This window comes from Scyliorhinus torazame, chromosome 8 (assembly GCF_047496885.1).
Source record: "Scyliorhinus torazame isolate Kashiwa2021f chromosome 8, sScyTor2.1, whole genome shotgun sequence".
Classification (NCBI taxonomy): domain Eukaryota; kingdom Metazoa; phylum Chordata; class Chondrichthyes; order Carcharhiniformes; family Scyliorhinidae; genus Scyliorhinus; species Scyliorhinus torazame.
Window position 1 is genome coordinate 76410777 of NC_092714.1, and position 26597 is coordinate 76437373.

Here is a 26597-nt window from a genome sequence, read left to right on the forward strand (position 1 = left end):
ATCCCCTCCCCCTCCAACACCACGTCCCCTCCTCCTCCCCTCCAACACCAGATCCCCTCCCACTCCAACACCATGTCCCCCCTCCAACACCACGTCCCCTCCCCCTCCACGTCCCCTCCCCCTCCAACACCACGTCCCCATCCCCTCCAACGCCACGCCCCTCCCCCTCCATCTCCAAGTCCCCCCTACCCCTCCCCCTCCAACACCACGTCCACTCCCCCTCCAACACCACGTCCCCTCCCCCCCCAACACCACGTCCCCTCCCCCTCCAACACCACGTCCCCTCCCTCTCCAACACCACATCCCCTCCCCCTCCAACACCACGTCCCCACCCCCTCCAACACCACGTCCCCTCCCCCTCCAACACCACGTCCCCTCCTCCTCCCCCTCCAACACCACATCCGCTCCCCCTCCAACACCACGTCCCCCCTCCAACACCACGTCCCCTCCCCCTCCAAAACCACGCCCCTCCCCCTCCAACACCACGTCCCCTCCCACTCCTCCTCCAACACCACATCCACTTCCCCTCCAACACCACATCCCCTCCCCCTCCAACACCACGTCCCCACCCCCTCCAACACCACGTCCCCTCATCGCCCTCCAACACCACATCCTCTCCCCCTCCAACACCATGTCCCCCCTCCAACACCACGTCCCCTCCCCCTCCAACAGCACGTCCCCTCCCCTCCAACATCACGTCCCCTCCCCTCCAACATCACGTCCCCTCCCCTCCAACACCACGTCCCCATTCCCTCTAACACGACGTCCCCTCCCCCTCCCCCTCCAACGCCACGTCGCTCCTACCCCTCCCCCTCCAACACCACGTCCACTCCCCCTCCAACACCACGTCCCCTCCCCCTCCAACACCACGTCCCCTCCCCCTTCAACACCACGTCCGCTCCCCCTCCAACACCACATCCCCTCCCCCTCCAACACCACGTCCCCTCCCCCTCCAACACCACGTCCCCTCCCCCTCCAACACCACGTCCCCTCCCCCTCCAACACCATGTCCCCTCCTCCTCACCCTCCAACACCACATCAGCTCCCGCTCCAACACGACGTCCCCCCTCCAACACCACGTCCCCTCCCCCTCCAACACCACGCCCCTCCCCCTCCAACACCACGTCCCCTCCCCCTTCCCCTCCAACACCACATCCCCTTCCCCTCCAACACCACATTCCCTCCCCCTCCAACACCACGTCCCCCCTCCAACACCACGTCCCCCCTCCAACACCACGTCCCTTCCCCCTCCAACATCACGTCCCCTCCTCCCCCTCCAACACCACATCCCCTCCCCCTCCAACACCACGTCACCCCCCTCCAACACCACGTCCCCTGCCCCTCCAACAGCACGTCCCCTCGCCTCCAACACCACGTCCCCCCCCTCCAACACCACGTCCCCTCCCCCTCCAACACCACGTCCTCTCCCCCTCTAACACGACGTCCCCTCCCCCTCACTTCCAACACCACGTGCCCGCCCCCTCCCCCACCAACACCACGTCCCCTCCCCCTCCAAAACCACATACCCTCCCCTCCAACAGTACATCCCTCCCCCTCCAACACCACGTCCCCTCCCCCTCCCCACCACGTCCCCTCCCTCTCCCCCTCCAACACCATGTCCCCCCCTCCAACACCACGTCCCCTCCCCCTCCAACACCACGTCCCCTCCCCCTCCCCCTCCAGCACAACATCCCCCTCCCCCTCCAACACCACGTCTCCTCCCCCTCCAATACCATGTCCCCCTCCCCCTCAACACCACGTCCCCCTCCCCTCCAACACCACGTCTCCCTCCCCCTCCAACACCACGTCCCCCTCTCCCTCCAACACCACGTCCCCTCCAAAACCACGTCCCCTCCCCCTCCAACACCACATCCCCTCCCCCTCCAACACCACATCCCCTCCCCCACCAACACCACATCCCCTCCCTCTCCAACACCACATCCCCTCCCCCAACACCACGTCCCCTCCCCCTCATCCAAAACCACGTCCCCTCCCCCTCCAACACCACGCCCATTCCCCCTCCAACACCACGTCCCCCCTCGCCCTCCAACACCACGTCCCCCCTCCCCCTCCAACACCACGTCCCCCCTCCCCCTCCTACACCATATCCCCTCCCCCTCCCCTCCAACACCACGGCCCCTTACCCTCCAACACCACGTCCCCTCCCCCTCCAACACCATGTCCCCTCCCCTCCAACACGACGTCCCCCTCCAACATCACGTCCCCTCCCCTCCAACACCACGTCCCCTCCCCGTCCAACACCACGTCCCCTCCCCCTCCAACACCACATCCCCCCCTCCAACACCACTTCCCCCATCCAACACCACGTCCCCTCCCCCTCCAAAACCACGTCCCCTCTCCCCTCCAACACCACGTTCCCTCCCCCTCCTACACCACACCCCCACCCCTCCTTCAACACCACGTCCACTCCCCCTCAAACACCACATCCCCACCCCTCCCCATCCAACACCACGTCCCCCCTCCCCCTCCAACACCACGTCCCCTCCCCCTCCTACACCACATCCCCTCCCCCTCCCCTCCAATACCCCGGCCCCTTACCCTCCAACACAACCCCCCCCTCCAACACCACGTCCACTCCCCTCCAACACCACGTCCCTCTCCAACACCACGTCCCCTCCCCCTCCAACTACACGTCCCCTCCCCCTCCAACACCACGTCCCCTCCCCCTCCTACACCACATCCCCTCCCCCTCCCCTCCAATACCCCGGCCCCTTACCCTCCAACACAACCCCCCCTCCAACACCACGTCCACTCCCCTCCAACACCACGTCCCTCTCCAACACCACGTCCCCTCCCCCTCCAACACCATGTCCCCTCCCCCTCCAACTACACGTCCCCTCCCCCTCCAACACCACATCCCCTCTCCCTCCAACACCAAATCCCCTCCCCCAACACCACGTCCCCTCCCCCTCCTCCAACACCACGTCCCTTCCCCCTCCAACACCACGTCCCCTCCCCCTCCAACACCACGTCCCCCCTGCCCCTCCAACACCACGTCCCCCCCTCCCCCTCCAACACCACGTCCCCTCCCTCTCCTACACCACAACCCTTCCCCCTCCCCTCCAACACCACGGCCCCGTACCCTCCAACAACACGTCCCCTCCCCCTCCAACACCACGTCCCCTCCCCTCCCCTCCAACACCACGTCCCCCTCCAACACCACGTCCCCTCTCCCTCCAACACCACGTCACCTCCCCCTCCAACACCACGTCCCCTCCCCCTCAAACACCACGTCCCCTCCCCCTCCAACACCACACCCCCCTCCAACACCACGTCCCCCCTCCAACACCACGTCCCCTCCCCCTCCAAAACCACGTCCCCTCTCCCCTCCAACACCACGTTCCCTCCCCCTCCTACACCACACCCCCTCCCCCTCCTCCAACACCACGTCCGCTCCCACTCCAACACCACGTCCCCTCCCCCTCCCCTCCAATACCACGGCCCCTTACCCTCCAACACCACGACCCTCCCCCTCCAACACCACGTCCACTCCCCTCCAACACCACGTCCCCCTCCAACACCACGTCCCCTCCCCTGCAACACAACGTCCCCTCCTCCTCCAACACCATATCCCCTCCCCCTCCAACACCACGTCCCCTCCCCCTCCAACACCGCGTCCCCTCCCCCTCCAACACCACATCCCCCTCTCCAACACCACGTCCGCCCTCCAACACCACGTCCCCTCCCCCTCCAACACCACGTCCCCCCTCCCCTCCAACACCACGTACCCTCCCCCATCCTACACCACACCCATCCCCCTCCAATACCACACCCATCCCCCTCCAACACCACATCCCCTCCCCCTCCAACACCACGTCTCCTCCCCCTCCAACACCACATCCCCTCCCCCTCGAACTCCACGTCCCCTCGCCCTCCAACACCACGTCCCCTCCCCCTCCAACACCACATCCCCATCCCCTCCAACACCACGTCCCCTCCTCCTCCCCTCCAACACCACATCCCCTCCCCCTCCAACACCACGTCCCCTCCCCCTCCAACACCACGTCCCCTCCCCCTCCAACACCACATCCCCTCCCCCTCCAACACCACGTCACCCCCCTCCAACACCACGTCCCCTGCCCCTCCAACACCACGTCACCCCCCTCCAACAGCACGTCCCCTCGTCTCCAACACCACGTCCCCCCCTCCAACACCACGTCGTCCCCCCCCTCCAACACCACATCCTCTCCCCCTCCCTTCCAACACCACGTGCCCGCCCCCTCCCCCACCAACACCACGTCCCCTCCCCCTCCAAAACCACATACCCTCCCCCTCCAACACCACGCCCATTCCCCCTCCAACACCACGTCCCCCCTCGCCCTCCAACACCACGTCCCCCCTCCCCCTCCAAGACCACGTCCCCCCTCCCCTCCTACACCATATCCCCTCCAGCTCCCCTCCAACACCACGGTCCCTTACCCTCCAACACCACGTCCCCTCCCCCTCCAACACCATGTCCCCTCCCCTCCAACACGACGTCCCCCTCCAACATCACGTCCCCTCCCCTCCAACACCACGTCCCCTCCCCGTCCAACACCACATCCCCTCCCCCTCCAACACCACATCCCCTCCTCCAACACCACGCCCCCCTCCAACACCACGTCCCCTCCCCCTCCAAAACCACGTCCCCTCTCCCCTCCAACCCCACGTTCCCTCCCCCTCCTACACCACACCCCCTCCCCCTCCTTCAACACCACGTCCACTCCCCCTCAAACACCACGTCCCCTCCCCCTCCCCATCCAACACCACGTCCCCCCTCCCCCTCCAACACCACGTCCCCTCCCCCTCCTACACCACATCCCCTCCCCCTCCCCTCCAATACCACGGCCCCTTACCCTCCAACACAACCCCCCCTCCAACACCACGTCCACTCCCCTCCAACACCACGTCCCTCTCCAACACCACGTCCCCTCCCCCTGCAACACAACGTCCCCTCCCCCTCCAACACCATGTCCCCTCCCCCTCCAACTACACGTCCCCTCCCCCTCCAACACCACATCCCCTCCCCCTCCAACACCAAATCCCCTCCCCCAACACCACGTCCCCTCCCCCTCCTCCAACACCACGTCCCTTCCCCCTCCAACACCACGTCCCCTCCCCCTCCAACACCACGTCCCCTCTGCCCCTCCAACACCACGTCCCCCCTCCCCCTCCAACACCACGTCCCCTCCCTCTCCTACACCACAACCCTTCCCCCTCCCCTCCAACACCACGGCCCCTTACCCTCCAACACCACGTCCCCTCGCCCTCCAACACCACGTCCCCTCCCCTCCCCTCCAACACCACGTCCCCCTCCAACACCACGTCACCTCCCCCTCCAACACCACGTCCCCTCCCCCTCAAACACCACGTCCCCTCCCCCTCCAACACCACGTTCCCTCCCCCTCCTACACCACACCACCTCCCCCTCCTCCAACACCACGTCCGCTCCCCCTCCAACACCACGTCCCCTCCCCCTCCCCTCCAATACCACGGCCCCTTACCCTCCAACACCACGACCCTCCCCCTCCAACACCACGTCCCCCTCCAACACCACGTCCACTCCCCTCCAACACCACGTCCCCCTCCAACACCACGTCCCCTCCCCTGCAACACAACGTCCCCTCCTCCTCCAACACAACGCCCCTCCCCCTCCAACACCACGTCCCCTCCCCCTCCAACACCACGTCCCCCCTCCCCTCCAACACCACATCCCCTCCCCCTCCAACACCACGTCTCCTCCCCCTCCAACACCACATCCCCTCCCCCTCGAACTCCACGTCCCCTCGCCCTCCAACACCACGTCCCCTCCCCCTCCAACACCACATCCCCATCCCCTCCAACACCACGTCCCCTCCTCCTCCCCTCCAACACCACATCCCCTCCCCCTCCAACACCACGTCCCCTCCCCCTCCAACACCACGTCCCCTCCTCCCCCTCCAACACCACATCCCCTCCCCCTCCAACACCACGTCACCCCCCTCCAACACCACATCCCCTGCCCCTCCAACACCACGTCCCCCCCCTCCAACACCACGTCCTCTCCCCCTCTAACACGACGTCCCATCCCCCTCCCTTCCAACACCACGTGCCCGCCCCCTCCCCCACCAACACCACGTCCCCTCCCCCTCCAAAACCACATACCCTCCCCCTCCAACACCACGTCCCCTCCCCCTCCCCACCACGTCCCCTCCCTCTCCCCCTCCAACACCATGTCCCCCCCTCCAACACCACGTCCCCTCCCCCTCCAACACCACGTCCCCTCCCCCTCCCCCTCCAGCACAACATCCCCCTCCCCCTCCAACACCACGTCTCCTCCCCCTCCAATACCATGTCCCCCTCCCCCTCAACACCACGTCCCCCTCCCCTCCAACACCACGTCCCCCTCCCCCTCCAACACCACGTCTCCCTCCCCCTCCAACACCATGTCCCCCTCTCCCTCCAACACCACATCCCCTCCAAACCACGTCCCCTCCCCCTCCAACACCACATCCCCTCCCCCTCCAACACCACATCCCCTCCCCCACCAACACCACATCCCCTCCCCCTCCAACACCACATCCCCTCCCCCAACACCACGTCCCCTCCCCCTCATCCAAAACCACGTCCCCTCCCCCTCCAACACCACGCCCATTCCCCCTCCAACACCACGTCCCCCCTCGCCCTCCAACACCACGTCCCCCCTCCCCCTCCAACACCACGTCCCCCCTCCCCCTCCTACACCATATCCCCTCCCCCTCCCCTCCAACACCACGGCCCCTTACCCTCCAACACCACGTCCCCTCCCCCTCCAACACCACGTCCCCTCCCCTCCAACACGACGTCCCCCTCCAACATCACGTCCCCTCCCCTCCAACACCACGTCCCCTCCCCTCCAACACCACGTCCCCTCCCCGTCCAACACCACGTCACCTCCCCCTCCAACACCACATCCCCCCCTCCAACACCACGTCCCCCCTCCAACACCACGTCCCCTCCCCCTCCAAAACCACGTCCCCTCTCCCCTCCAACACCACGTTCCCTCCCCCTCCTACACCACACCCCCTCCTTCAACACCACGTCCACTCCCCCTCAAACACCACGTCCCCTCCCCCTCCCCATCCAACACCACGTCCCCCCTCCCCCTCCAACACCACGTCCCCTCCCCCTCCTACACCACATCCCCTCCCCCTCCCCTCCAATACCACGGCCCCTTACCCTCCAACACCACCCCCCCTCCAACACCACGTCCACTCCCCTCCAACGCCACGTCCCTCTCCAACACCACGTCCCCTCCCCCTGCAACACAACGTCCCCTCCCCCTCCAACACCATGTCCCCTCCCCCTCCAACTACACGTCCCCTCCCCCTCCAACACCACATCCCCTCCCCCTCCAACACCAAATCCCCTCCCCCAACACCACGTCCCCTCCCCCTCCTCCAACACCACGTCCCTTCCCCCTCCAACACCACGTCCCCTCCCCCTCCAACACCACGTCCCCCCTGCCCCTCCAACACCACGTCCCCCCTCCCCCTCCAACACCACGTCCCCTCCCTCTCCTACACCACAACCCTCCCCCTCCCCTCCAACACCACGGCCCCTTACCCTCCAACACCACGTCCCCTCCCCCTCCAACACCACGTCCCCTCCCCTCCCCTCCAACACCACGTCCCCCTCCAACACCACGTCCCCCTCCAACACCACGTCCCCTCCCCCTCCAACACCACACCCCCCCTCCAACACCACGTCCCCCTCCAACACCACATCCCCTCCCCCTCCAAAACCACGTCCCCTCTCCCCTCCAACACCACGTTCCCTCCCCCTCCTCCAACACCACGTCCCCTCCCCCTCCAACACCATGTCCCCTCCCCTCCGATACCACGGCCCCTTACCCTCCAACACCACGACCCTCCCCCTCCAACACCACATCCACTCCCCCTCCCCTCCGATACCACGGCCCCTTACCCTCCAACACCACGACCCTCCCCCTCCAACACCACGTCCACTCCCCTCCAACACCACGCCCCCCTCCAACACCACGTCCCCTCCCCCTGCAACACAACGTCCCCTCCTCCTCCAACACCATGTCCCCTCCCCCTGCAACACCACGTCCCCTCCCCCTCCAACACCACGTCCCCTCCCCCTCCAACACCACGTCCCCTCCCCCTGCAACACCACATCCCCCTCTCCAACACCACGTCCGCCCTCCAACGCCACGTCCCCTCCCCCTCCAACACCACGTCCCCCCTCCCCTCCAACACCACGTCCCCTCCCCCATCCTACACCACACCCATCCCCCTCCAATACCACACCCATCCCCCTCCAACACCACATCCCCTCCCCCTCCAACACCACGTCTCCTCCCCCTCCAACACCACATCCCCTCCCCCTCGAACTCCACGTCCCCTAGCCCTCCAACACCGCGTCCCCTCCCCCCTCCAACACCACATCCCCATCCCCTCCAACACCACGTCCCCTCCTCCTCCCCTCCAACACCACATCCCCTCCCCCTCCAACACCACGTCCCTCCTCGAACACCACGTCCCCTCCCCATCCACGTCCCCTACCCCTCCCCCTCCAACACCACGTCCCCTCCCTCTCCAATGCCATGCCCCTCCCCCTCCAACGCCACGTCCCCCTACCCCTCCCCCTCCAACACCACGTCCCCTCCCCCTCCAACACCACGTCCCCTCCCCCTCCAACACCACGTCCCCTCCCCCTCCAACACCACGTCCCCTCCCTCTCCAATGCCATGCCCCTCCCCCTCCAACGCCACGTCCCCCTACCCCTCCCCCTCCAACACCATGTCCCCTCCCCCTCCAACACCACGTCCCCTCCATCTCCAACACCACGTCCCCTCCCCCTCAAACACCACATCCCCTCCCCCTCCAACACCACGTCCCCTCCCCCTCTAACACCATTTCCACTCCCCCTCCAACACCATGCCCCCCCCAACACTACGCCCACCCCCAACACCACATCCCCTCTCCACCACGTCCCCTCCCCCTCCAACACCACGTCCCCTTCCCTCCAACACCACGTCCCCTTCCCTCCAACACCACGTCCCCTCCCCCTCCACCTCCAACACCACGTCCACTTCCCTCCAACACCACGTCCCCTCCCCTCCAACACCACGTCCCCTCCCCCTCCAACACCACGTCCCCTCCCCCTCCAACACCACGTCCCCTCCCCCTCCAACACCACGTCCCCTCCCCCTCCAACACCACGTCCCCTCCCCCTCCAACACCACGTCCCCTCCCCTCCAACACCACGTCCCCTCCCCCTCCAACACCACATCCCCTCCCCCTCCAACACCACGTCCCCTCCCCCTCCAACACCACGTCCCCTCCCCTCCAACACCATGTCCCCTCCCCTCCAACATCACGCCCCTCCCCAACACCATGTCCTTCTCAGTGGCTGATGCCACTCAATCAGTCTGTAGATATCTCCTTAAATCTCCCCTAGATGAATGTCACGGGTGTTTCCAGACTTCACTCTCAGCCGTCTTCATAAAGGATCTGCCTTCAGATTTTCCAATTACCCTTTCAAACAATGCTTTCTCTCAGCTGTATTAGCAATGAACAGCCACCTCCAGATTTTCAAATTCTCCTTTCAGGATTCCTTTGTCTTGAATGCTTTTACACAAATTCGGAGATCCGGCTACAGATTTTGCCAAAATTATTTCACCCATTGCTTCACAGGCTGTAGTAAGATATCAAAACCCTTAAAACTACTTTTGATATTTTTCTGACTTCTCGGTAGCCAACAGAACCAACTGAGCTCTGTCTCTGTCCTCTATGAACAGTACCCTGTTCTAGTTCCAGTTTCCTCTCTTCCTTCAACTACAGACTTCCTGGAAATGTCTCTTCATGTCTCTAGTTTCCTTAACTAGCTGTCTTTCTGGCACTTGTTTCCTTGCTCTTTACTCCACTACGAGAGATGTGCCCTCTCTAGCTACGAAGATCCTTCTCTTCTGGCTTCCAGTTAAAATTAAACTCAAAAAGCTTTTTCCCCTAAAAATGGCTACTGGTTGCCAAGCAACATTTCATTCTTTCCCCAAGTTTGTTTACTTTACAGGTCGTAAACTCTGTCAGCACAATAGAAACATTGTTTGAACTGAAACCAAAACTGCCACATATGCAAACACCTTTGTTTAATATGAGTTGTACTCTTTCCTACACAAAACACTAAATTAAACTCACTAAATCTATACCTTATTTCTAATATTTAACAATACAAATATTTTTCGCTTAAATCTACTTCTGTTTGCTAACATACAGCATGTCTTCCTTGATTTTGAACTTGGGTAATGACGAAGCACAAGGTAGTTACACATACAAACTACAAAGACCATTTGTTTCCAAGACTGTACATCAACAATCATTCTTCCCAAGGGCAATCCCACAATGGAACAAGCTACCAAAGGATATAATCACAACCCATCACTGAAATTTTCAAGACCCATTCTCATTTAATTATTTCATTTAAAAGTTTTCATTATCAGGACTACCATTTCAGCAGGTTATGCCTGGCTTAGTTAACGCTACCCATGTATATCTTGACAGATATTAGTCCATGATGTCGACATAACCGAAGCAGAAGCAGAAACAAATTGTTCAGCTAACAGATGCAGAGAAGGAGGTCTGGGGATTAAATGACACATCTGCGATCCTGTCAGTCGGAGATGGAGAGACAGGGAACTCACTAAAGCTGGTGAGAGAATTTCAAATCTTTTCTCTGATGTTTATATATATATATACTGACTTAATTTAATCATGAACTGAATATGGTGCTTGTCAAGATAGAAATATGTTTTAATTATGGCAAAGTTACATGGTGCGATCGAACGGCTACACTGCGCCAGAAAAGCAGTTTGCCGTGGTACAGCGTGGCCGATATAGGCCGGGTACCCCGCTTCTGGGATCTAACGTGATCTCGTGAGACGTTGCGATATCAATCCCACCCATTGTGGGCAGGATCACTTTTTAGCAAATCTGCATATTGAAGCGAGACAGATAATCTCACTTTAATGTGCAGATTCCCGAGGTACCTGAGGCATCGGGATCTATCCCTTTCGCCTTGGAGATTTTGCACAAGCGCCGTTCAGTACTGGTTTCCACAAACGGGCACTAGACGGAATGGCACTTGTGGAGGTCTCCCAGGGGATTGGAGGCCCCCAGGTGCATGCCCTGGCACTGCCAGAGTGCCCATATGGCACTTCCAGCTGGCAGGGTGTGGTACTGAAAACAGGCTGAGAAGATACACATATGCCAGGAACAGAAACTGCCTCATGAAGCCCTGGCTGGAATCCACACTGGCTGCAAAAGCACTCAAGTCAAAGTATAAACCTGTTATTGCGATATGAACTTTGATTACCCACTCCAAGTCTATGAATATGTAACAAACTTCCAGATACAGGTGATCAACTTTGCAGCAGGACGAAGGACAGACAAAAGAAGCCATCAGACCCCTTAATGAGCTGATGGCTGGTCAGACAAAGGGAGTTTCAGAGGACAATGGGTTGTGATTGAACCACCATCAATAAATAGGAGTATCCTGTATTTCCCATTAACCAGTTGGGTCTGGCTAGGACAATGACCAGTGGTGGGCGTATACATCTGACTTAATCCAAGCTTCCCAGTATAAGAAAGCAGCATCGAACAGATCTTGGGAGAGAAGCTGGGAGTTGCCCAGGCACAACCATCGCAAGTAGAAAGTGCTCTGGGTTTCGAACCCAGAGAAGACATCAACATCGAGTGATCGAAGTGTTGGTAAAACCCAAAGCTCAGCTGTGCGTCTGACTCATATTTTCTTGAGTAATAGAATTGTGAATAAAAGTGTGTTAAACTGTGAACCTATTTTGTCCTTTGTTCATCTCGTAAATAAAGACACCTGGGTAAAACTTTGAATACGTAAACTGGTCGAACGCATCAGAGGTTTTAAAGGTACAACAAGGGGCACTGCCAGGGTGGCTCTGGTGATTGCACCAGGTGTGCCCTACTTGGGTGCTAGGAGGTAGGGGCCTGGAGAGCCACCCATGGTGGAAGGGCGCTTTGGGGGCTCCAGAGATCTGGACGCCATTTAAAAATCTCTCGCTACATTGGGGAGCTTCGTGAACGGAGGTGCTCGGCAGCATATTCCCAGCTAAGGCTCCGATTTAACCTGAGTTCCGTTTTATAGTGTTGTGTTCTTGGCTCTGTGAGCACCGGTAATGACGCAGCTAAACGAGCGCGCTCTGGGACTTTTTTCCCATTGAGTTAAATTACGCCCACAATCTTTTGTTTTTGAGAGCATATAGACAAATACTGCAAGGGACACTCATGAGGACAATTCCTCAGAGGATTTCTTTCCTTCTGGGGGTGTACCATTACAGTACATACAGCCATGCACCAGGGCAAATGCACACTTTCATCAGGCCACTCAGACAGGTTTTCATGGAGGTGCAATTCATCCCAGTTCATCTCATCTGGATTAAGATATGCAACCCCGTGGACCATCATTTTTCTTTTTTGTCATGGGATGTGAGCACACTCGCATGGCCAATATTTGTTGTCCATTCCTAATTTCCCTTCTTGACCGGCTGCAGTCCATCTGGTCTAAGTTCACCTACAGTGCTGTTAGGAAGGAAGACACTGAGAAGGAGAATACTCAAGGTGCATTAGCAGCTTAGTCAGATACTGACAGGCATGCCACTCAAACTCTCTGTAATAGCAGAGAGGCTGGAGGAGTCCAATTCAATTGCTAGTGGATCAGAGAGAATGACTGACTTATCCTTGGCTTTCCGACTGATCTCCACCAAGCTGGTGTGCAAGAGTTTTATCAATTCATTAAAAAACAATATTCATTCATTCATGGGATTGATTTTGGCATCACTGTCATGGTCAGCATTTATTGCCAACTCAAAATGTCTTTGCCAAGATAGTGATAAACCCTCTCCTTGGACTACTGCAGTCCATGTGTGAAGGAGTGGTAGGACGGAGGGTGCTGGCCCAGTAGCGGGAACATGGAAATGGGAACTTCACTCAAATTGTTCCCACTTCTCACCCATTTCCCCACTCCCCCCTCCTGTCACATGCCCAGCCGATACCCAACTTACTGCCTCATCTCCCAATGGTCAAGTCTGCCCTGCACAGGAATAGGGTGGAGCAGATTCTGTTGGGGACCTCAGAGTCTCAAAACCCAAAAGGGCAGAGGTGCAATGCATCTTAATATCAGGTGGTGGGAGTGGACTGCTGGATTTCCCTTGTATTGTTTCACACCAGCTGAACATTCAGGCATCCTTGGCACCAGGGGCAGCAATTGAAGTGGCTAGTCTGATGATGGGTACACTAACTTCATCCTCCTCTTCTTCCAGATTCTGCTCATCCAAAGGGGAGCAATGTGCCCGTTCACCATTCTCAACTGCAAACCTCCCTCCTGTGCATGGCTGATGCCATTGCAGCATGTTGTTGGCTGCCGTGGATGTTAGCGGTTTTCTTCAAACACACCCAAGGTGCCTCCATCCTGAGGTTTGAAAAAACTGCATCCATACAAGAACTCTCTATCAAAGATTTGCCGGAGGGAGCTGAGACAGCAGCTGCAATAAGTGAGCTTCAATTCAGATGGGACAATGGCAAGCTTAAAAACCCACCTGAACCACTGTTCAAATTCACCTCCATTTCCCTGATCAGTTTCCTGAGCTCTGGGAAATGTGCCCTGCTCAAGGAATACTTGGAGGCAAGGCAAAAACAATTAAAAATATCTCATAACGGTCACCTCAAGCCATTAATTGCACCTAGAAGGACTCAGGTGCATTCAATTAGGAAATCCCCAATCTTGGTGAATAAGTACTGTCATACAAACACCCTTCAGATAAACCTGGCAGTGGGAATGCTGGAACTCTCTACGAAAGAATCAGTAGTTGTTGCTCCCTCCTACTTCAAACCCTCCCATTCTTAGAGGTTAGAATTCCCACCCACTCCAATAATCCAGCACCAAATTAATTGGCATTATGTGCTAATAAGTGTAAGTCAACATGAGTCTGGTCTGTTGAAGCCAAATCAGGTTTGACCAATCTGATTAAGTTCTTTAGCGACAAAACAGGAGGATTGATGAGGGTAGTGTCATTGATGTTGTGCATATGGACTTTCAACAGTCCTTTATGAAGTACCATATAATTGACTTGTTAGCAAATCAAATCCTATGAGATTCAAGGTTCAGTCACAATATAGATACAAAATTGGTTTAAGGACAGAAAATGGAGAGTAGCAATGAACGGTTGTTTTTCAAACTGGAGGGGGTATACAGTGGGGTCCTCAAGGGCTGGACTTGGGTAAACAGGCCATAATTTCAAAGTTTGCAGCTAGCACAAAATTCAGCAATGAAGCAAACAATGAGGAAGATAGTAACAGACTTCAGGATTTCAGACAGGTGAATTGGGCAGACACTGCAGATGAAATTTGATGGAGAGGAATGTGAAGTGAGTTGTTCTGGTTGAAAGAATGAGGAGAGGGTGATATAAACAAACTGATACAATTTTGAAGGGGTGTCTAACATACAGACTCGTGGTGTATGTACACAAATCTTTGAAGGTGGGCAGAACAAGTTGAGAATGCTGTTGAAAAAAATATGAAATCCTTGACTTTATCGTTAGAGGGATAGAGCACAAAAGGAAGGATGTTATACTAAACCTTTATAAAACACTTGTGTGCAATATTCAATTCTGGGAGCCACTTTTTAGGAAGGATGTCAAGGCCTTAGAGAGGCTGCAGAAGTGAGAAGCACCCATGTGGGCAACCATGTCAATGTGGAGAGGTACAGGAACCACAAAGGCTACCATTCAATGAATGATCTGCAATCATGCAGAGTACATCAGTTTGGTGAATGCTCACTATCCTGGCAGGATTATCGATGCCTTCAGTTTTAGACAGTCTGTTGTTCTTGCTATCTTTATGCTTCCAAGAACAACCAGAGGGTGATTGCTCAAGGACAAATGGCATCCCCCTTGACTATGACCCCTCCACCACCTAATCATGCATGGACCATGTGTCTAAATCAGGAGCCAGAAGAAACATCAGGGAGCAGGTCTGATCTGCTGAAGCAAAACTTCTGATATCTGTTCCACAGGGAGGGGTGGATGGGTGCCCTACAGTACCCGCTGCAGCGGATGTTCAAGTCAGTGTTGGTCTGCTGCACCCTGCGTAACACGACCAGCATGAGGTTGCAGCCATTGCCACCAAGAATCTGGAGGCCACCTTTGGAAGAGGAGGCACAGAGTGTACACACTGAATCCCTTCACTCTGGATGGCTGTCCAAGACTGTCTGCTCAGATTCCAGTTCCCATAAAACAACTTCCCTTACTTGCCAGGGGCCCACTATTCCCCCCCATTAAATCTATCTGTGACATTCCATCACAATATCAAATTAACCAACATCCTACAATAAAATCTTTTCCGACAACACATCAAAATAGCCCATCAAAAATGAACAATTTATCCATATGCACTCCTCCAGTGCCTATCTCGGGGATGCCTCTGCCATGTGGGGAGGTTGGGAGGCTGTGCTGGTGGCAGAGGTGGAGGAGGGTAAATACCAGTATGGGAATGTATCTCTGGACCATGGTGTGCCCATAAAGGAGGTCTGCGCCCCTGCACTGGAGCCAAGATTCACCTGGCAGTTTCCCCACAAGGTGGGAGTAGGCTTTCCCAATGTTGGTAAAATCCATGGAAATGGGAAGTGACCTTTAATTGGCCACTTAAGTGACTCAATTGTCCACCAGCTGGTGGCCAATTTGCCAAAAGTTCCACTGCCAGCAATGTAGCATAGCAACAGAAAGAAACAGGCAACCCCTCCAGATACATCCCCCACCATTTTGCTAGCCTTCCCTCATCCCAGTCGACCCCCAAAGGGCCCAGAAAATTCCAGTCCTCCGGATGATCTTCTTGGAGTAATTCTGTGTCGAGAGGATCCAGTTTCACACTGCACCACCTTGACATAAGCTACAACAGTCTTGGCTGGCTGACAGTCAACAGCAAGAGCACTGGTGGATTGACAGTGATACACGCACAAATGCAGTCCTCCTGAGAGAGGACAACAGCTTCATGCTCCCCAGAGCAACTGCTCACTGCTACTCTCACAGTGTGGACCTCAACAATCTATTTTTTAAAAAAATAATTTTTATTCAAATTTTCACAATATATCAGCAACAAAATACAGAAAGAAAAAAACAACCCCCCCCCCCCCCCGCCCCATATACATAAATAATAAATTAACAGCAACACGAAGGCAAAAATACACACCTTCTCAAGAAAAAAACAAAAAACGAAAAAACAAACCAAACCACCGCCCCCCCCCCCCCCCCCCCCCGGATGCTGCCGCTGCTGACCAGCTTCTAACGTTCTGCCAGTCTAGAAACGGTTGCCACCGCCTGAAGAACCCTTGTACCGATCCCCTTAAGGTGAATTTCACCCTTTCCAACTTAATGAACCCTGCCATATCGCTGATCCAGGATTCCACGCTTGGGGGCCTCGCGTCTTTCCATTGAAGGAGAATCCTTCGCCGGGCTACCAGGGACGCAAAGGCCAGAATTCCGGCCTCTTTCGCCTCCTGCACTCCCGGCTCCTCTGCCACCCCAAATATTGCGAGCCCCCAGCCCGGCTTGACCCTGGATCCTACCACCCTCGACACCGTCCTCGCTACGCCCTTCCAAAATTCCTCCAGCGCTGGGCATGCCCAGAACATATGGGTGTGATTTGCTGGGCTCCCTGAGCACCTAACACACCTGTCCTCGCACCCAAAGAACCGGCTTATCCTTGCCCCGATCAATCAACCCCCAAAAAACAAAGAACCCCCCCTCGGGACCGCTGCCCCTGCGTCATCTGGCTCTGCCAGCCCTGGCGGCTTCCCAATGTCTGCAGCATGTTGTTGATGCACTCTGCGATGTTCCTCAGTGACTGGGACATGCTCTGGAGCCACCAGGCAAAGCCGTCCTGCAACTGGGACATGTCCCCCAGTGACCTGGTCATGCTCTGCAATACCTCGGCTATGCCAACTTAAGACTGGGACATGTCCTGCAACGCCTCGGCTATGCCCACATGGGACTGCGAGACCTCCCCTAGTGACCGCTCTGGAGGGCCTCGGCAATGACCATCCAAGATTCAGACATGCACTGCAGCCACCTAATACTGAACCACGTCCCTCAGTGACTGGGACATGCTGTCGAGGTGCTCAGTCATGGGCATCACTGACTGAGAAATGCCTTGGCCACCTGCTTTCTTGCTGCCGACGTCGTGCACCAGGCTCTGCACTGTGGTCTCCACCCTAGCAGTGTTGGCCTAGGTGCCATGAGTTGCCAGCGTTACCTCCCGCGCCAGTAGCCTCTGGGGGGAGTTTGGGGGTCCCATGCCAACTTACCCATGCGGCCTGGTGGAGGTCGCTGACCTTCTTATGGTACTGGGCGCCGGTCCTCCTGGTCACCCTGAGCTGACGGCCACTGCCACTTTCTCACAGGTCGCACTGGCTGCCCTGTGGCAGACACTCCGAGACCCTCAAGGAAACAGGGCATCCCGCCTGGCCTCGGCTAAATCTAGTATTCTGCCCAGGTTGGCATCCTCGAATCGTGGGGCTGGTCTTCTCGGAGGCCTGGCTGTGAGCTGATTGGCGTTGGCTGTGCAGGAGCAGTTTAAGGGAGCTGCTCTTCCTTGTTAACAGGAGGCTCGGAGCGCAGTCCCGGCGAATGAATGAAATGAAATAAAAGTCGCTTATTGTCACAAGTAGGCTTCAAATGAAGTTACTGTGAAAAGCCCCTAGTCGCCACATTCCGGCGCTTGTTCGGGGAGGCTGGTATGGGAATTGAACCGTGCTGCTGGCCTGCCTTGGTCTGCTTTCAAAGCCAGCGATTTAGCCCTGTGCTAAACAGCCCCTATTAGCCAGCAGGACCATCGTTTGCGCCGTGAAGCCCGTGGGGCTTCATTAAGTGGACCAATTTATAATTTTATAGTAGTGACGGCCTCACCAGGCCGAGCTTTGGGAAGCTCATGACAGTTCCTGCTCACTGCCACATTTAGAAACTTTTCCATTAAATCACACCCGATGTGTTCTGCTGCTGGTCACAAGCTGTAACACAAAACTCCCAATTCATTTCTCGTGTCTTTAAACTGGCTTTCAGCCCCAGAGCAATATCAGCCAGAGTCTAACTATTCTGAAATTGGGTCTGGTGGGGGTGGGGGATAGGGGACAAAACAAGAGGTCCATAGTAACTCCCATCTGCAGCTTGCAACCTATTGCTATACACAGGATAAGGCTGAAGTATGAATTGAGAAGGGGAAGAGACAGTAACAGACCATCATCCTGAATACTCTCAGTGATGTTGGGTGCCATAAGCCCTCTTGTAGCTGACCCCATGATGCAGAACACTATCACCTACATCGGAGAATGAAGGTGAGCCTGCACCTCTGCCCCCACCCCCCCCTCCCCCCCCCCCAGGTCTCTGCTACTCCCTTCTATTTCATGCCCTCTTGTCCTGCAAGACAGTGGAAAGAATGTCAGTTATCGAGTTATGTTTGGGTGATGTGCCTGCCATGCTGAATGGCTGGAGTTATGTAGAAGCAGTGGGAGGTGGGCGTGATGCTGCCAACATTATGTGTGTGAGGGTTAAGTGAAGTATTTGAATGTAAGGCACAAGTCTAGGGAGTGCTGATGGGTGAATGCTGGAGTGATTATAAGTGTGAGAATTTGATGGTGTGATGGGCAAGAGATGTCAAGTGAAAAACTTGGTTATTCCCATGAGGTAATTAAACTACTGTCAGGTCCTTGGGACCAGACTCTGGGACTTGACCCCCTTGGCCACCTGTTCCCAGTTCCTTTGGGCCCTGGCTCCTTGTGGGAACACATCCAGCAGAATTCTCCGTTCCTAAGGCTAAGTGTTGCGGGCGGGGCAGGATTTCTTGATTTGATTTATTGTCACGTGTACCGAGGTACAGTGAAAAGTATTGTTCTGCGTACAGTCCAGGCAGATCGCTCCAAACATGGAAAAACATGGGATGTCCATCAATACACAATGTAAATACATAGACACAGGCATTGGGAGAAGCATACGGCGTGTAGTACTACTCAGCAGATTTCGGGGACTTCTACAACAGTAAAGCTGGCACCACACCTGGACTGGTTCAGTGACCATTGAGGGGCTCGCATCGGTGCCACGTGGAACAGAGTCAATTCCAATGAGAAACGGTGCCGGATTCGCCGGTTTCGCAATTGACACTCAGGAAGCTGACAAGCTGCAGCCGCATATCCACACTTCACTCCCCACACACACCATCCCAGCTAACAAGATGGCAGCGAGGAGAGTGGCCCCAAGATTCACGGACGCCAAGCTTGAGACACTGCTGGACACCATGGAAGAGAGGCAGGCCACCCATTATCCCAGTCCGTGAAGGAGACTGACAGCCGCCACCGTTCACCGTGCCTGGGCGCAGGTGCCAGAGGCGGTAAGCACCACCAGCAACACCGTCCGGACTGGCCTGCAGTGCCGTAAAAAACTGCATGACTTCTTCAGGGCGGCCTAGGGTGAGTAGACAGCACTGTGCCCCTGACACCAACCGCCACCCCCTCCCCCCGAGGAGAAGGCTGCCCATAACCGCAGGGAGTGGGAGAAGACTGGAAGAGGACCGTCAGACCTGCGGCCCCTGCGGAGCACTTGAGTGAAGAGGCTCCTGGACACTCTCTGGTGCTCACCACACAGATACTCTGGGACATCAGGTGGAGGTAGGAACTCCCGAAGGGGCAGACAGTCGGAGGGCGGGCCGGCCCAGGGACTAGCTGCCATCCAGGCGGGTTTCAGACTTCTGGAACGGACAGATGGCGCAGTACAAAATGATCAGGGGGTTGGATAGGGTGGACAGTGAGAGCCTTCTCCCGCGGATGGAAATGGCTGGCACGAGGGGACATAACTTTAAACTGAGGGGTAATAGATATAGGACAGAGGTCAGAGGTAGGTCCTTTACGCAAAGAGTAGTGAGGCCGTGGAATGCCCTACCTGCTACAGTAGTGAACTCGCCAACATTGAGGGCATTTAAAAGTTTATTGGATAAACATATGGATGATAATGGCATAGTGTAGGTTAGATGGCTTTTGTTTCGGTGCAACATCGTGGGCCGAAGGGCCTGTACTGCGCTGTATTGTTCTATGTTCTATGTTCTATGTTCTAGATCCATCGAGAGTAGAGATGCAGGCGCAGATCCAGGGACTGCATGAGGGGTTGTCAGCAAGCACAGGTGGAGGAGTCCAACCACATGCAGGAGCAGGAGGTGGTGCCAACCATCCGAGCCACCTGGTCAACATTGCAAGGGTGGTGTCCGCGGTGGAGGCCTAGCGAGTGAGGGGTGTGGTGTGGATCACCATGTCTAAGGCCTGGGGCCAGGTCACGGCTGCTTTCTCACAGGCAGCCGTGTGCCAGAGACACCTGGACATTGCAGCGGTGCCCCTGAGCGTGGCCCAGTCACAGCGGGTCATGGCTGAGAGCACCGGAGGCATTGCGCTGGTTGATGTGGCTCAGACACAGAGGGAGATGGCGCAGTCACTGGCTGATGTGGCATAGACCCAGAAGGTGGTGGCACAGTCAATGGGTGATGTGGCGCAGTCCCAGACGGGGGTGGTCCACATCTTGTGTTACATGGTCGCGAGCATGCAGACACTTGCCAAGATGGCTGTGGGCCTCCAGGACTGCCAGCGCCAGGTGCCGGGGGAGCCTCAGGGGATAGTTCCACTTGCACTCCCATAACATGGAGTAGCCCGGGGGCCATCGGGCATCCCTGAGGGAGGAGGTGATGCGGCCCGGGTCGGTGACCCCTGCAGGGGAGGTGCCAGAACCCTCCACCTCCCTCCTGTCCCTGGTGCATCTGGTGGTCAGTGGGCAGAACAGAGCGGCACCACACCACCTGGAACACCCGAGCAGCAGAGGGCCCAGTCACCCCAGAGCATGCCACAAAAGAGGACTCAGGTCTCAGGGTGGGAATCACATCAGGCCGCCTCCACTCCTGATGTACCATCTGGGGATCCAACTAGAGGTAGCGTTAAGGCCGGAAAAATAGACACCAGTTAAGTTGGCATGGGTGTAGGGCACAGTTTAGTGATAGGGGCTAGTGACGAATCTGTACATATGTTGTCACATTAAACAACTGTTCACAATGTTGCAACCTGCCTCGGTTCTCTATCAGGTGACCGTGAGAGCTGGGCTGGTCTTGGCCAGCCGCAGAGCGGGCTTGGTGGTGGGGGAAATTGGCTCAGGGACCGCAGTCCTCCCCCCCCCCCCCCCCCCCCCCCCTCACCCTGTTGTGTTTTGTGTTATGACCATGGTAATGATGTACACAGAACATCTAGTTATTTAATTAGAAAGGTGGGGCGGGATTCTCTCAGCCCGGGCTGGGCCGGAGAGTCCCCGCAGCCGGCGTGAATCACACCACGCCGCCCCGACGCCGGCACGCTGTTGCTAACTTGCTGTTGTCTCTTAATTTGGCTCTGTTTAATCACGTTTGCTCAGGAGTCGCCAGGTATCCTTCGATACCGCCACAAGGTTCAAAACCGAATACTAATCAAAGACTCGATACACCAGTTAGTAAGTTCAAAAGCAATGCTCATTTATTTACACACAGTCAAATCTACTCATGCATCAAACTCTACAACCTAAACTATCACTATTACTAAAAGCCTATACTTAGCTTCGGGTGCCCACTCAGTCAGAGGAACAATGGCCGTTGCTCGGTCTGAGGCTGCTGGGTTGAGCTGTTTACAGGATAGCAACTAGGAGCGTCTATCTCGTAGCGTGCGTTGACTTGGAACGTACTTGGTCTGGAGCAGCTTTTACAGGTCTCTCCTCGCTGAGAACCAAGGCCAAGGGAGCAATTCTCTCTTGGGGACTCCTTTTTATACCCAAAAGGGCTTTGCGCGCTTTTGGGCGGGTCTTGAACTTGGCCCCAATTAATTGGGCCATTTCCAAATTGTCCTTATCGATTTTCCTCCAATAGAGGGGTGGGTTCCCTGGTTGCTGGGCGTGTCCTAGGTGGCCGTTGGTCTGTTTTGTTTTAGTCTCCTCTGGCGCCTGGGTGAATGTCTTAGCATTGTTTACCTAAATGTTGCCCTTTGTTCCCGGGGATGGCTCATTAGTATGTAGATGGTTCTGCAGTACCGGTCCTGTCTGAGAGCTAAAGCTCTAATCAACAGACAGACCTTGCCCCTGTTTGCTTTTTCGGTATTGTCCAATTTTCCCTGCATTCTTTGCAAGTGTCCATTTTGTAATCGGGACGTGGCCATCCCAGCTGGCTACACTCCCTCCTTGTGATCCTCAATGCGAAGCGTGAAGCATCACATTACTGCGTCGTCTTCGTCCTCTGACCAAACGGGGCACCCATAATCAGGCTCTACTCTGCCGTATTCTATGAAACATAATTTTACCTAAATCATTTAAAATACATACATTATTATAAAACTCTACGGGGCGCTATGACATTAATGCATGCATTACAGAAAAATAAAAAAACTGGAACCGCTAACTATCCTCAATAAACTATCCTCACTCAAACAATTCCAAAAATCTACAACATCTTAAACTGTACAAAATAGCAGCACACAAATTTCTCTGGCCTGGCAGTCAGACACAGAGGTTTACATTTCTTTATTTAACCGAATACATAAAGAAAAACAGATGCACTTTAATTCATGTCAAGGGGTTCGGGGGTTTGGTGAAATCCGAAAATAGGGGACCTAATCCTGTATACCGGGGTGCAAGAGCGGTAGGCTCTCTTTCACCATTTCCTGACTCTAAGTGTCTGCATGACACTGCAAAGTATCGCCAGTACTAAGAGGGCTTCTACGACATACGATAGTGAGTACCAGGTGATAAACTTATCACACCAGGTCGGGGTATTGTTAGCTGTCGCGGGGCTAGCTATCTCGGGGTTCTGTGTATTGCAGCGGTGGGAATCATTCACGGCTTGTGTGGTAGGGGTCAGGGGGGTAGCATCCACGCGCAACTGAAGGGATCCCGCTAAGATCCAGGTGAACAAGATGGAGGTCGTCTTCATCTTTTCGTCTTCCTGTCTTCTTCTTTGTCTTCCTCTGGGGTTCCTGAGGTTCCGGAGTTCTGTGAACACAAGCATAATATCTGTTATTATCTTGCTTAAGATCTCATATGCCTGTCTGTCTGTCCTTTGTTGCCAATCTCCCTTTATAATTGGTCACCTTCTGTGACTCCCTCATTTTTTTTAAAAACCAAATATTTGGGACAAGACATCCGAGAAAAATACTGATAGTGTGCGAGCTGTCTCGCAGCCTGTGCGATCTACCATCCTAGTGTTTGAGGATGTAAATAGCACACGGAAGCAACCTAAGGGTTGCCAAAACCAAACAACAGAATTTCGAACTGAAAGTGCTAAAATGGGGTGCGTATGGACCGCGGCGGGTAAGAAATGGATGGAATCCCCGGGTAGGACGGTGATCAATACCGTTTGTGCTCTACCCGAGCGTAGCTGACCAGAGGGGGGGTCCTCAGGCAGGGCGGGGACCAGTGCCGTTTCTCCACTGCCTGAGCAACCGGCAAGAACGGGTAAGGATGTGGTCGTCGTGGGGGCTACCTCTCGTGATCGAATCAGGAAAGTAGCTATGAATAGTGTCTGTCGATAAACTAGTTCCTGTGAACGGTTGTCTGGGGACAAACTTGTTCCATTAACACCAGGGGGCGTTAATGGAGTGGGGGCCGTGAAAAAGTTTCAAGTTTACACACAACACTTAACATTAACACTGACGAACAAACATACAACAAACATGGTGCAGGTTCCATCAGAAAGGACACCGTATCTCTCCATCAGTTCCATTTTCTCCATCATTTCATTTCATTTCATCTGGACACCTCACTGCTCAATAGCGAACAGGGTCGCGAAGGGATTTGTTTGGTGGGAGTCAGACTCTATGTCATCATCTTCTCCCGGCTGCCAAACTCTTGACTGTAGTAACCGTGCTAAAGCTGCTTGGGGCGAATTGGGGTCCATCTCATCATTCCGGATGAGCCTGAATGAATTGTCTTGGTGCCAGAATCGTGTGTCGAGGTTGGAGCTACTAGGTTTCAATCCGTAATCGTCGGGCAGTGGGTTTGGGTCAGGGGCTTTGATATACGTAATCTCGAAGGGGTCAGTGGAATCATGCTCGGAATCGCTGGGAGTGGGGCCTGGTGCAGGGGTATAGTCATAACGTGGTGGGCTGTGGCTATCGTCATCGTGATCGCTATCACTGTCGCTGTCGCTGCTGGTTGAAGGAAGGGAGAGGCGGAGTCGTGCCTCTGGGGGTGGAGTTGAAGTCGTGTCTGAGGGCGGGCTGGACTGGGTGGGGGAGGGTAGGAAATCAGCATCTGTGGGTGAGGCATGATCGTCTGCTGCTGTGAGCAAGATGTGGTGCGTGTGGCTATTCTGCGAGCCATAAGCCTTGAGCTTGTTTATGTGAAACCACGCAGACTTACCATTGGGATATGCAATTTTGTATACCGAGGGGCTGACTTTGTCCGAAATGGAGTACGGTCCGGAGAATTTAGGGGAAAGGAATGAACTGGGGTTGTATAGGGAAAGCATCACATGCTGCCCAACTGCAAACTTAGTGGCGTGTACTGTTTTGTCGAAACAAGCCTTGCTCTGTTTCTTCCTGATTCCAAGTCTCACAGCTGCTGCGAGTTGGGCTCCCTTTATGTTCTGTATCAATTGTTGGACCGCATTTTCATGCGTGAGGGCTGTGACTGCGGGGCTGGCCAAATCCAGTCCTAATAAATCCAGTCCGGTCATGAGAGTGTGGAGGGTATATCCTGTGGACGTGGATACCGTGTTTCTTATAAACATTTAAGCAAATGGGAGAACTGAATCCCAGGTGCTGTTATTCTGCTGTACCATTTTCCTGAGTGTGGATTTTAATGTCCTATTCATCCTCTCTACAAAACCACTTGACTGGGGGTGGTATGCGATATGAAACTTTTGTCGAATGCCGAAGATCGTGAGGACGTTTTTCATTCCAAGCCCTGTGAAATGGGAGCCTTGATCGGATTCTATACTGCGGGGGAGTCCCCATCTTGTAAAGATGTGGTGTGTTAATATTTTAGCCGTTGTCTTGGACGTATTAGTTCGCGATGGAAAAGCTTCCACCCATTTTGTGAAGGTGTCAATGACCACCAACATATACTTATAACCATTTCTGCAAGGGGGTAGGGGTCCTATATAGTCTATCTGTAGATTTGTCCAGGGTCCATTAACGGGGCGAGTATGACTAAGTTGAGCCTTTTTCGCATATCTGTCCGGATTGTTCTGGGCACAGATTAAGCAATTCTCTATGTAGTGCATTACATCGGCTTTTAAATCAGGCCACCAGCAGAGCGGTCGGAGGTGGGCTAGGGTGGGTTCAATTCCTTGGTGTCCATGATTGTCATGGAACTGACAAATGATCTGGTTCCTGTCCTGGCTGGGAACTATATAAATGCCATCCTTTAAAATCACACCGTCATGTGTGGTTATTGCATTCTTTTATTTATCATACGAGGCTGGGAAGGCTCCCTTTAAAACTTCCCTGAGTTTCTCGTCCTCTTTCTGTGCCTTCGCTAGATCCTGAATATTGGTCTGTGAGACCTGAACTGCATGTACTGGGGTGCTTTCGGGGGGGTTCCAAAAATAACCATGCCTGGAGCCTGCCTTTGTTAGGGCGTCTGCTTTAACATTACCAGGGGGGGAAGAACGGTGATGACTGCAAACCTTAATTATTCTATATTTTCTATCCTTCGCTGTCTCTAAGAAATGACGGAGTAATGGGGCTGAGGGTAGGGGTTTACCGTCTGCGGAAACAAATCCTCTTGTTTCCCACAGGGGTAGGAATTCCGTCAAACTATTGCAGACATACAAGCTGTCCGAATAGATGTCTGCTGGGGTCGGGAACGAGTCTGGGTGGTCTACAATGTAAGCGATCGCTGCCAGCTCTGCTGCATGCAAGCCTAAGTGTCCTGGCAACTTTAGTGAAATCTCATCGCGGGCACGTCCCTGCGCATCCTCTACTTAAATACCACAACCAGTAATTTGTTTTCCATTTAACACTGTGGAGGATCCATCCACATAAATTTAGAGATTATAAAGAGCTAGGATTCAAATTAAAAAACAGGTCCTCAAGGGTCATAATCTCCGGATTACTGCCCGAGCCACGTGCAAATTGGCATAGGGAGGCAAGAATAAGGGAAGTTAACACGTGGCTGAAAGAGTGGTGTGGGAAAAAGGGGTTCCTTTTCATGGGACACTGGCATCAGTTTTGGGACAGGGGGGACCTATACCGTTGGGATGGTCTCCACCTGAACCGAGCTGGGACCAGTGTTCTGGCGAAAAGAGTAAATAGGGTGGTCAATAGGACTTTAAACTAAAGATTGGGGGGGAAGGGAAAGTCAAGGAACCAAGAGGTGAAGTAATCAGTGGGAAGCGTAGCTGCTTAGGAATACAAAAAAGCACAAAAAGACAAAACTCAGGAGAGGTTACGATAGTCCCCATCCCACAAAATATGACACAGTGTATGGAAAGGCTCAGTAAACCAAGGTCCACCACACTAAGAAAACAAAAAGGGATGGTCAATAGAGA

At 55.1% G+C, this 26597-nt stretch overlaps 1 long non-coding RNA gene across 1 annotated transcript in view; it reads left to right on the plus strand.

Moving 5' to 3' along the window:
* Nucleotides 1-26597, plus strand: part of LOC140427956 (uncharacterized) — a 273707-nt gene that overhangs the window by 151697 nt on the left and 95413 nt on the right. The window contains exon 4 of the long non-coding RNA XR_011948671.1: nt 10545-10692. This is a non-coding gene — a long non-coding RNA (uncharacterized lncRNA). The remainder of the gene's footprint in view (nt 1-10544; nt 10693-26597) is intronic.